Raw genomic sequence first — 10,220 nt, forward strand, 5'->3', positions numbered from 1 at the left:
GGGGGGGGCTGCAGCGCTCGCCGCCCTCGCTTGGGGCAGGGGCTCGGTCCCGCGGGGCACTGAGCCTCTCAGAAATAGGTGCGCGATGATCTGAGCCTTCGTTTTGCTCAGATTATCTGAAATAATAGTAATAAGTGAAAACGCCTCCTGCAGCCCCTCCCTGACGGCCCCGGGGTCCACTAAGACACCTCCACTGGCAAACTGTAGGGTTAAGAAGCCCCATCCTTAAAATAAAGGTTCAACTTGTAGTGGTTACCCCAGAAAAAATAAGCCATCCAGAGAAGCTGTGGTGTCTAGCGTTTCTCTCGCTGCCACTCCCAAGATGTGGGCACCAGCACTTCAGTGGACAGTAAGGAACAATAAGGCAACTGTGGGAGAGGGTCTGGGCTGTCACATATTCAGAAGGAACAGCTGCCCACTCTCCTCCTCACCTTGCATGGCCTTTCTGCTACTTGACAAGATCGTGTCTGTCACCTTCAAAGGTCCTAGCAATCCTTAATCAGATTACAAGTTCACATCAGTCAGCCCTTTTCTAGCCCTGTATCCTACATGGTTTGCTGGTTTTCACCAGGAAGGAAGAAGAACCATGTCCTACAGGCACTTGGTGGATGCTTTCACACTCCATCTCATCTCACTAGACAAAGCTCAACCCATCCCTGCTCTCACCTTCTTCAATCCCCCCGGCCCTCTGCAGTTCCTGACAGCCCTGTCAGCACCCTGTGGCAGCCATGGGTGGCTGTGCAGGCCCCAGGACCCTGTGACAGCCCAACAGGCAGCAACCCCATCAAAGCCAAGGTCTCTGCCAGCTCTGAGTGTGGACCCCTGCTTGCTCATCCTTGGCATGACTGGACAACACAACATGACTGAGTGATAAAATGGGGGCCTACCACCCTGCCTAACTCTGCAGGAGCTGCCTCCTTCCTGCCTCTTTCCTGCTCTCTTGTCAGCCAGGAGCCCTGTCCCTTTCCTTGCCCTCCTCCTCCTCCTGTCTCTATCACCCCACGTAACCATTCCCCCTTGAGGGACAGAGAAGTCCAAACCTCCTGCTTAGGTTGCTTCATCAGCTCTCCAGGTATTTATGAGACAGGTGTGCACCAGTATCCTGAGATACTTCCTGTGATTCTATATCCATTCTCATCCCCCGATCCCTCACAGCCAGCTCAGCCTGCTTTTGAGCCCTGACTCCTACCATGTCTGGAGCTTACAGCAAAAAGGAGAGGGGGAGGCTGAGGGTGAAGCACAGCTTCTGGTACATGGTTTAAAACCAGACAGCCTCTCCTTCTGTCACCACAGCTCTAGGACCTGAAAGGATCCACCTTTCTGCTCTGACACCCACAGCACCCTGCCTTGCACTCTTTCCCACTCATGCTTGGGGGCCATGCGTTTACTGGCAACACCTCCAGCACTGAATGTAGGCTGCTCAGCCTCACCCTCACTTCCTCCTTGAAATTCTACCACCTTCACTAACTGTGTCAGATAGAACACCACTTCCTGCAACATCCTCACCTGCTCCCGCATTCCTCTGCTGGGATCTGCCCTGGTCCTGACCGCGCTGCACTGCAAAGTCATTGCACAGCCGTGCCCGGGAACTCTTAAACCTCACTTGGTTAACGTGCCTAAGAAAACCTTCTGGATGCCGTTCGTACATTTGAATGGGCAGATAGGAGGGGACCTGCAGAGGGACCCCTACATATGCCGATATCCATAAATATCTGCGTCCACAGCACAAGCAAGGTGAGAGAGGGAGATGGGGTTTGGTTGCAGCCAGCAGAATGGGACACGTGGTTCTCCCTGTGCTGCTTCTCTTGGAGGTGAGTGCTGTGCTGCCAAGTGAGGGCTGCCCAGGCTGAGGAGGTAAAGCTGGTTGCTGAAGATCTGAGCTCCGAGAAAAGGGAATAAAGAACAAAATCCAGGGTGGGACTTCAGAAGGTGGGATATCTGAGGAAATGTGTTTTGTGGCTTGAGGTTTGGCTTTGCATGTGAGTATCACAGACAAACAAGCAGGGATGGATGGGAGTAAAACAGGGGAATACAGAGGAGGGAGAAGGGACTTATGCAATGTGGACCTTGGGTGCAGTCCTTCCTCCACACTGAAGGGCTCCTGTCCCATTGCCAGGCACAATCCTGAGTCTCAGGCTTGCTCTGTCAGGCCATGAACTGCCCTGCACTATTTAATCAGAGCAGCTCTATTTGCAGACCCAAGAAATGGGCGTTGAGGGGATTCCTGTGCTTGGCTAAGACCCTGCTCTACTAGGCTCTGATCCCTGCCATCCCATCCCTAGAGGCGTCTCAGATGGAACAGCTGCTGGGTCAGAATTAGGAAGGATTTTTTCCTAGCCATAGGAGTCCCTCCATGGCTTTTCCCTCCAGTGAAGGAAATCCCACAAAGCAGGGACCCGGAGTGGGAATTGGAGCAACCTCTTGTCATGGTTTTGCCTCCAATTCATGCCAGATGAAGACTCCCTCCCCTGCCATTGTCCCAACACACCACCACCACTCACAGATAGAGGGAGGAATTACCTGTCAAAACCAGCTGAAGCTGCTTCCTTTTCTTCCGGAGTCTGAAACCTGCCCCTTGGAGGCAGCCAGACATCAGGGACAAGAAGCAGATGCTGGGCTGAGAAAACAGGTAATGTTGCTTCTTCTCCTTCACCAAGAAGCCTTCTCCAGAGCAGAAACTCTTCCCTATGCAGAAGCCCGGAGAAATTCACCCCTTCCTGCTCACTCTAATTCCTCAAGAAAGGCAGAAAAGCAGCACAAACAAGCTGGAGAAAGACTGCAAACACCTCTGAGCTGCCGACTCAAATGATCATTCTCTTCAGCTCTTGCTCCGGGTCACCCTCTCCGCCTTACACACAGCACCAGCCCAGGGTCTCTAGGTTAAAACAAATGTTCTCCCCCATCCCACCCCCCTTGCTTTTCCAATTCCACCCCAGCCCACAACAAACAGCAGCTCGCTGGCCCTACAGCCATGTAACCCAACCCCAGCCATTGTTCCCCTTCCACAGGTCTATATTTGACTTTGCAGCAGCACCGTGGCTGTGCGTGTGTGTGTGTACATGTGTGTGCACTCTCTGCACACACACACGCTCCAATATTTGTTCAGAGCCTCATTCCCCAGATGCCCGAGATTGCTTAGAAATAGCTTCCATGGGCAGTAGGTGTTTGTGCCTTCAGCGGGGAAGTGGAGGGGGCAGGCAGTAGAGAAGCAGGGAGGGGGTGAAAGTTGAAGGTAGAAAACCTCCTGGCTCTTTTCTCTCATTTTGCATCATCTTGATGCTCTGCCACACTGTGGAGCATGGCCAGGCTGGCAGACAACAACATGCACTCAACAGCAGAACTAATGGCATATCTGGGGAATGATGGAGAAAAGGACAAGCTGTGGTCTTGGTGAGTATATCCTGTGTTACCGTGCCCCAAGTTTTGCTCTCTGGTGGCAAAAGTGCAGTTAAGCCTCCAAAAACTCTCAAAATCTTCCTAGGCCTGGTAGCTGAGAGCACTAGAAGTGCCACTGGGGAGGGAAGTACCCAATTCCCCTAGCCTGGCGGCTCTGCAAGGGGTGCCTCAGTGAATGGGAGTTGCCCTTGGATTCACCTTCCTATGTTCCAGTACTACTAAGAGTAGCCACTCTGGGCTACTCCAAGGTGTGTTTTCCCAAAGCCTCCAGGAATGCTGCCCAAGTCCAATGTCCCAGTCCCTGAGACCCCAAAGTCTCTGGGAATACTGCCTAGACTTGGCATGAGCTTCTTTCATTTGCTTCTTTTGTGACCTGCCAGGATATAAGGCAAAATGAGAAATAAGTGCAATCCAAATGAATGACAAGAAGGATTACTTTTATCCTAAACACTGATGATCCAGGGAACTCATTGCGACTGGGTAACAAGAAAAGGCATCCATTAAAAAAAGCCTGACTAGACATTTATATAGACAATGAGAACAAATAGGAATGAACTCCAAAGAACTATAAACCCTCTTGCTCCAGGGCACTGAAGATGAGTTCTAGGCGATGGAATAAGGAGCAGCTTTCCACAAGGACAAGTTCTTCAGCAATTTTGTGCAGGGCAATGTTTGTACCTTTCCCTGAGCCATGCCCTGGGAGACAAAGGATGCTGGACATGGGTAGGCACCTTCTGTACACACCCACTGCACACATTTACCATCACTAAGGCCAAGGTGGGATGAACTGGGGGGGCGCCCCAGTGGTGCCTGTGAGATGTCCTGGAGAGGCAATTCCCGGGTGTTCAAATCCAAGTGTCAGCCTCCGTTCAAGCCTCTGATCATCAGCTTGCTTCTCCTCCTCTCAGCTGCAGGGAGTCCCTCATCACCAGGGCTTCTGCTTCCTGAGCAGCACTCTCCACTGGCCTCCAGGCAGCTGCTCTGTTGGGTGATGCCTTTTCCTGGCCTTAAAATCAAGAATCATACATGGTTAGAAGGGGAAAAGGGATTTTACCTTGGTATTTATTTTAAGGATCCTTAGGTGTACACGTCCAGGTCATATGCATCGAGATGCACCCCGCCGAGTCTATCTCTGTCTCCCCCCCCAACACTGGGTATAACATTATAGGTTTTACTAATTAGCATATCTATCAAAGATTCCCCAATGAGAGGCTCAAGTGAGCCCCCCTCCCCAAGGAACCTTCCCCTGGATGGTTCTATCTTGGTTTACAGAATGTGTTCTGGAGAGGACCTTGGGGTCTGGGGCACACTGATCCCTAGCTACAAAGCTTCTAAAATATTTAGTCTCTGAGCTTGACAAACAAGTCCAATAATGTAGGCAAAAAGCACTAGGAATACAGAAGTTGTAAAAAGGTATAACAGTGGTATAAAAGAAAAGGCAAAAATCTTCATGGCATCATGGGACTAGCTAAAATCTGACTGCCTGCTGGACTGCTCCACTAGAGCAGATCCTCTGAGTGTGGGAGACTGCATGTGTCTTTGTAATGGACTTGAATTGAGTACCTGACAGCCTTCAAACCTGCTCTGAGTAGCAGCAAAAGTAAGCTTAAGTCACATGTTATTTTGAGATACAGATTCCTCGAATCCGCCCTCAGTACTTCAATCCAAGACAAGACAAAGGTACCAGGGGAAAAAGAATTAAAAAAGAAAGATTAAACTCTAGAGGAAAAAGACTTAGACTTGAAGAGGGGGGGAAAGAGATTGAGGTATATCTGGAGAGCAGTTAGAGAAACGAGGTTTTACCTGTGCCCCCACAGCTCAAAAGGCTGAGTAAACCCCCTTCAAAGAACCCCTGTAAGTTCCTGAGAAGGTGTAGGATCTTGTTTTGCCCTGTGATTTCTGGCTTCCCTCTGTGTGCATGTACAACAGCTAATGTCAGGGCTCTCCCAAGGGCACCGATTCAGGGGGTGTACCCGTTGCCCCACCTGCCTCCTGCTGCCGGGAGGAGGTCTGGAAGGACTGGAGTGGGAAGGAGATGTCTGCCGGGCTTTCCCTTTGCTGGCACACACCCATGGGTGCCTCAAAGCCCATCTCCAGCTATGCGGTCTCCCTTTGCCTTTCCAGCTGGCAGCTCTAGCAACTAAACCTCTTAATCTCACCAGGAGCACACAAGCATTTAATGGGAGACTCTTGAAGCAAATCTTTTGTGCTTTCTCGGTGCTTGCCTCTGAGCTTGCTCCTGGGTGTTTACAGAGGATGGCATATCTTGGTGTTTGCAGTGAAACCTGGCAGGAGAGCTTGTTGCAGAGAATTTCAAGGTCATTTCATGAAACTATGGCCTGGGCTTAGAAAGACTTGAACCCCGCTGCAGAGGAGTCCATAATTAGCAGCCCCAGGGCATATGGATGCGTGTTGGGATGGAGGCTAATTGTAGACTGACTGTCTCCTTGGCCTTCAGCAGCTCCCGTGAAGCAGAGAAGCGGTGCGCTCAGCCAAGCACCAAGCGTGTCCTAGGGAAAGGTAATTCCTCCCCGGCCTGCCTGGACCCGTCCCTATAAACAACAGGAGCTGCATGGGGAGAGCAGTGCTGCAGATTTCATGAAAAAAAGAGGTCTCTGTGAGTTGGAGGTGCGTGCTAGGCACGCAGAAAGGCTCTTTGGGAGACAACACACAGCCATGTGTTTCTACGTGAAAGAGCCCACGAGTCCCTGCTCTGCCTCAGAGGGCTTGGAGGATCAGCTACTCCCTCCCCGTTTGTGTACCGTGGCTAAGTGCCAACCCCCGCACCCCAGCGTGTGCTGCCCTCCCTGTGCACGCGGGCGAGCGCTGTGCCCAAACCTGGATGAAGCCCTGTCTGCCTGCACTCGCCAAGGAGAGCTGGTGTCACACCTAACCCTCTGCCACCTCCCCATGCGTGCTCCAGTGAGACATCCTCCCCCTTCCTCTGCACATACTTTTAACGCAGTTCATTTCAAATGCTTTATTAGCATGACAAGCTAAACAAGTTTTGATGAAGGGGAAGGGAGGCAGAGCCCCTTGAGTCTTGGTCTGAGGCTGACACAGTGACTGCAGCTTTGCTTCCGATGGGGTTTTGCCTTGCATTGGAGCAGCCATCCTTCCTGTCAGGCATATTCTCTCCACTCCTTTGCCAAGGTAAATCATTGGCACAGGAGGGCCCTTCAGTCTCTGCTGCACAGCAGCACTCATGCTGGATTTAGCACCCAGTGGGGTGAAGACTTTACAGTGAGCTTTGGCAGGGCTCAAGTGAGGCTGCTAGGAGGAGAAACTGTGCAGTGCTGGGGCAGCTCCTTCTGTAGAGAGCTGACCTCAAGGAGCAGCAGTATCTGTGGTGTGGTCCCAGCTGGGAACGGAATTTTTGGGGAAAAAATACCCTGTATAAGGGCACAGCCGAATACGGTGTCCCTTGCAGAGCCCTTGAACTGTGCAGAGTAAGAGTTGGAGGCACCTGTACAGGGCTCAGTGCAAGAGCTGGGATCGTGGCATGGAGCTGGCGGTGAACAGAGAAATGAGTGGGATGCCACAAAGAAATGTTTGAGGTCAGAAAATCCCGATTTCAGCTGCCTGCCCCCAGGAGTGATGCAGCCAGCACAAAGTGAGTGCAAAGAGCACAAATACACCACTGCCAGGCTCTGCGCTCTGCACCTTTCATCAAAATATTGCACCTGGCCAAGAGGCAAGAGCTCACTGTTGCTGCACAATTTTGTGGCTAGTTAGAAATGGCCAGTAGGGGTCACTGATATATATTTATTTTATTCTATTTTTATACACACGCATTTATAAATATATAGAAGACATGCACAGGCAGCAATTGTAATGGGCAAGTGTTGATGTGCAGTGTATTCTTCAAGCATATAGGTTGGGGGAAAGTGCCCCTATGTATGTCTGAAATACCAGTGTGAGCTGTAGGTCGTGCTCTGCTCAAACCCCATGATGACATGAAATCACCAAGCTGTGCCAAGCACCAGGATGCTGCAATGGTGAATTTTTGTTGTTGCTCCCCAGTTCTGCTTTCATCTTCCATTTCATATTGCCAGAGGTGCTTTGAGAGAAATTTGAGAGATTCAGAGATTCAAGCTTCGAGGGCAGGATATTGCATCTGCTTGTTTTTCTGTGCAGTGCCCAGTACAACTACATCTCAACTATGCTGGATGCCTTTGGGCAGTCCCATAAGACAAACAGCATTTTGGGTTGGGATGGGTCAGCACTGTTTTGTTTTTCAGCCACCAATGCTGGGGAATGTGTCTGCTTGTGAAAAGACTCCAGTGGTTTTTTAGTGTTGAATCTCTATTAAACTCAAAATTGAGTCCCAGCCCTCACTCTTACACAGTGGGATGGACTGAACTATACACGTGGGTATGTTGTTAGCAACTGTTTTATTGGCGGGTTGGTTGTATTTGTCTGGTAGGTGTATGCTCCAGGCATACTGGCAGAAGGTGTTTGGCTGTCCAATTCGGCATCCACAGACTTGTTTGACTGTCACAGGCTGGCAGTATTTCACTGATCTTATTGTTCCTGAAATGCTGTTAGTTTTGAGTGCTGAGCTCCTCTTGTATTGGCACATCCCAGAGTGAAAACTTTGCTCAAAATAAGACTCAGGTCTTTTGGTTTTGGTGGACTCAGCCCATCCATGAAACCTCTTTTGCCTCTGAGGGTTTCCCAGCTGATATCTACTGGGGAATCCTCTGTGCAACTGGAGTTAGAGAAGTAGTGGAGCAGGCAAGTGTTTCCTAAGAGTCCCTTCAGCACTGCAGCATCCAAGTTGGAGAAAATGGGACTTCATACAAGTCTCAGGCAGGTGACAGCCTCCAAGTCAGCCACCAGGGCTTGTCCAGCACCTGCCATCTTCCCCACTTGACCAGATTTGATGGAAAACTTGAGAGGACCAAGCCTGCACTGCCTTCTTCTGGTGGGGAGACATTATTTCTGGCATCTCCTTTTTTGCTAGCCATGACTATAGGCACTTCAGAGGGATTTGTCCCTCCACAGGGTGGCACCTGCCCCTCCAGGGTTTCCTTTTATTCAGTTACAAGGGCCTATATAAAGTCCTGCCTGCTGGAAAGTATTTTGAAGAGATTCCTCCCTGCTCTTCACTAAGGGTCATAAATTCAGCTGGTATTTGAGAGAATCTCAAATGTACTTTCAGAACTGTTTGCTGAGGGCTTTACATCCGCCAGAGGCCCCTTAAAATAAAAGGATTATTGGGAGTTAAGTGTTAGATTACCTGGTGCTTGTTAATTGAACTTCAGAGGCTTTAGCGAGCAACTGGCTCTAGCAGGGAGCTGCACTTTGGTATTAATGGTGTTATATAAATGAATATAATGTAGCCTAACGTCATGCTTCCGCATCATGTCACATCTCTGGGCTCAGGGCAATGGTCAGTCCAGCTCACAAGCATACCGGATATGGGGAAAGGCAGGGTGGATGTATGTGGAGAGGAAGAAGGATTGGAAATCAAGGTCTTTGGGATCTGAGGAAAGAGTGTTTTTTGGCGCTCAGAGCAGGTGACTGGTGCTCAGCCAGCCCAAGTTGAGTTCCTGCTTCCCTTTGGCAGTCTGACCTTGAGATCTGATTTTGAGAAGAGTTGAGTTTAATAGAAGCAGTAAATGATGAGACCATCTGAAAATCAGCCTCTCTCCTTCCTGCATGGCTTATTTCGCCTAGACTTGCAAAGAGCTTGAAGATCCTACTTGACAAGTCACTAAAAGAAAGCAAAGTACTCTAATCTTTGCTGCCATCAGTGCTCACCCTCGGAAACCTGAACAGACCACAACTGTGAAGGCTTCAGGGCAGCAAGGCCCGGTGGAAATGAGAAACCTCATCAGCTATGAAAATTTCATCAGCTGGCGCTGTGGAAGCAAGAATCTGGAAGTGCAGAGCAGATGGGCAGCCTGGATTCTTGGAGGCATTGTCCTTCTGCTTGTTATCTGACTCCAGCACAGGGAAGATTTGGACAATTTATGGGGGCACAAGTACCGAAGGCTTTCTTGAAATATCCCTGGCTGACGCGTGGTGTGGTGCAGACGGCACTTGCTGGGCGCTCAGCAGACGTTTTTGCACAATATTCCCAAGGTCATGGAAGCGGTGTCCTGCTGAGCACCTGTCTTTTATTGTGTAAGAGAGGGGACCATTTGGGCAGAGTTTGCAGCACTGTGAGCCTGGTACTACTTGAATGTAAATCTGAAGGCTTTGTAAATGTAGTAGTACATTGAAGAACATCATGTAAATTCTATCAGGACTTTTCTGAACCAGGCAAATTTCCTCTGAACTAGGCTTCATTATTTACTGTGTGAATCATCAGTTCATGAAATGTTTGTGAAAGAAAGGATAACAGGAAATGGAAGCAGGGAGTAAGTCAGTGCACTGGGCATGAGAAGCAATGGAAAAGGTACCTGTCTGAGCTCAGAGTTGAATAAATGGGGTGATTTGGTTAGAAATTAAAATGTACTGACTTTTCAAAGACCCACAACTAGAACAACACAGTGGAAGATTTTTCAAATGAATACCAAAGCGCATTCCCAAATTGTGTCAGGGTTTGACTAGCTTTTGCCTGGTACACGCTGTCCTCAGCACCTCTCCTTTAGGAAGCAGACAGTTGTCCTTGGGGGGGGTTTCAGGTGGATTTCTCCATTTACTACTCTACCCTTCTCCCTCCCTCTCCACCTGGTCCCACGGCTGGGTTTGTATTTCCCTAGTGACAGGCTGGGATAAGCCCCAGGCTGTTGGGTTGTTTCTCAGAACACGGGGCAGGTGGGAAGAGGCAGGAGCCGGTCCCGGAGCCTGGCACTGACACCGGCAGGTGCCGT

The sequence above is a fragment of the Corvus kubaryi genome, unplaced genomic scaffold (genome assembly GCF_017639235.1).
Source record: "Corvus kubaryi isolate FWS band 111438036 unplaced genomic scaffold, C.kubaryi_AGA036_p1.0 37266, whole genome shotgun sequence".
Classification (NCBI taxonomy): Eukaryota; Metazoa; Chordata; class Aves; order Passeriformes; family Corvidae; genus Corvus; species Corvus kubaryi.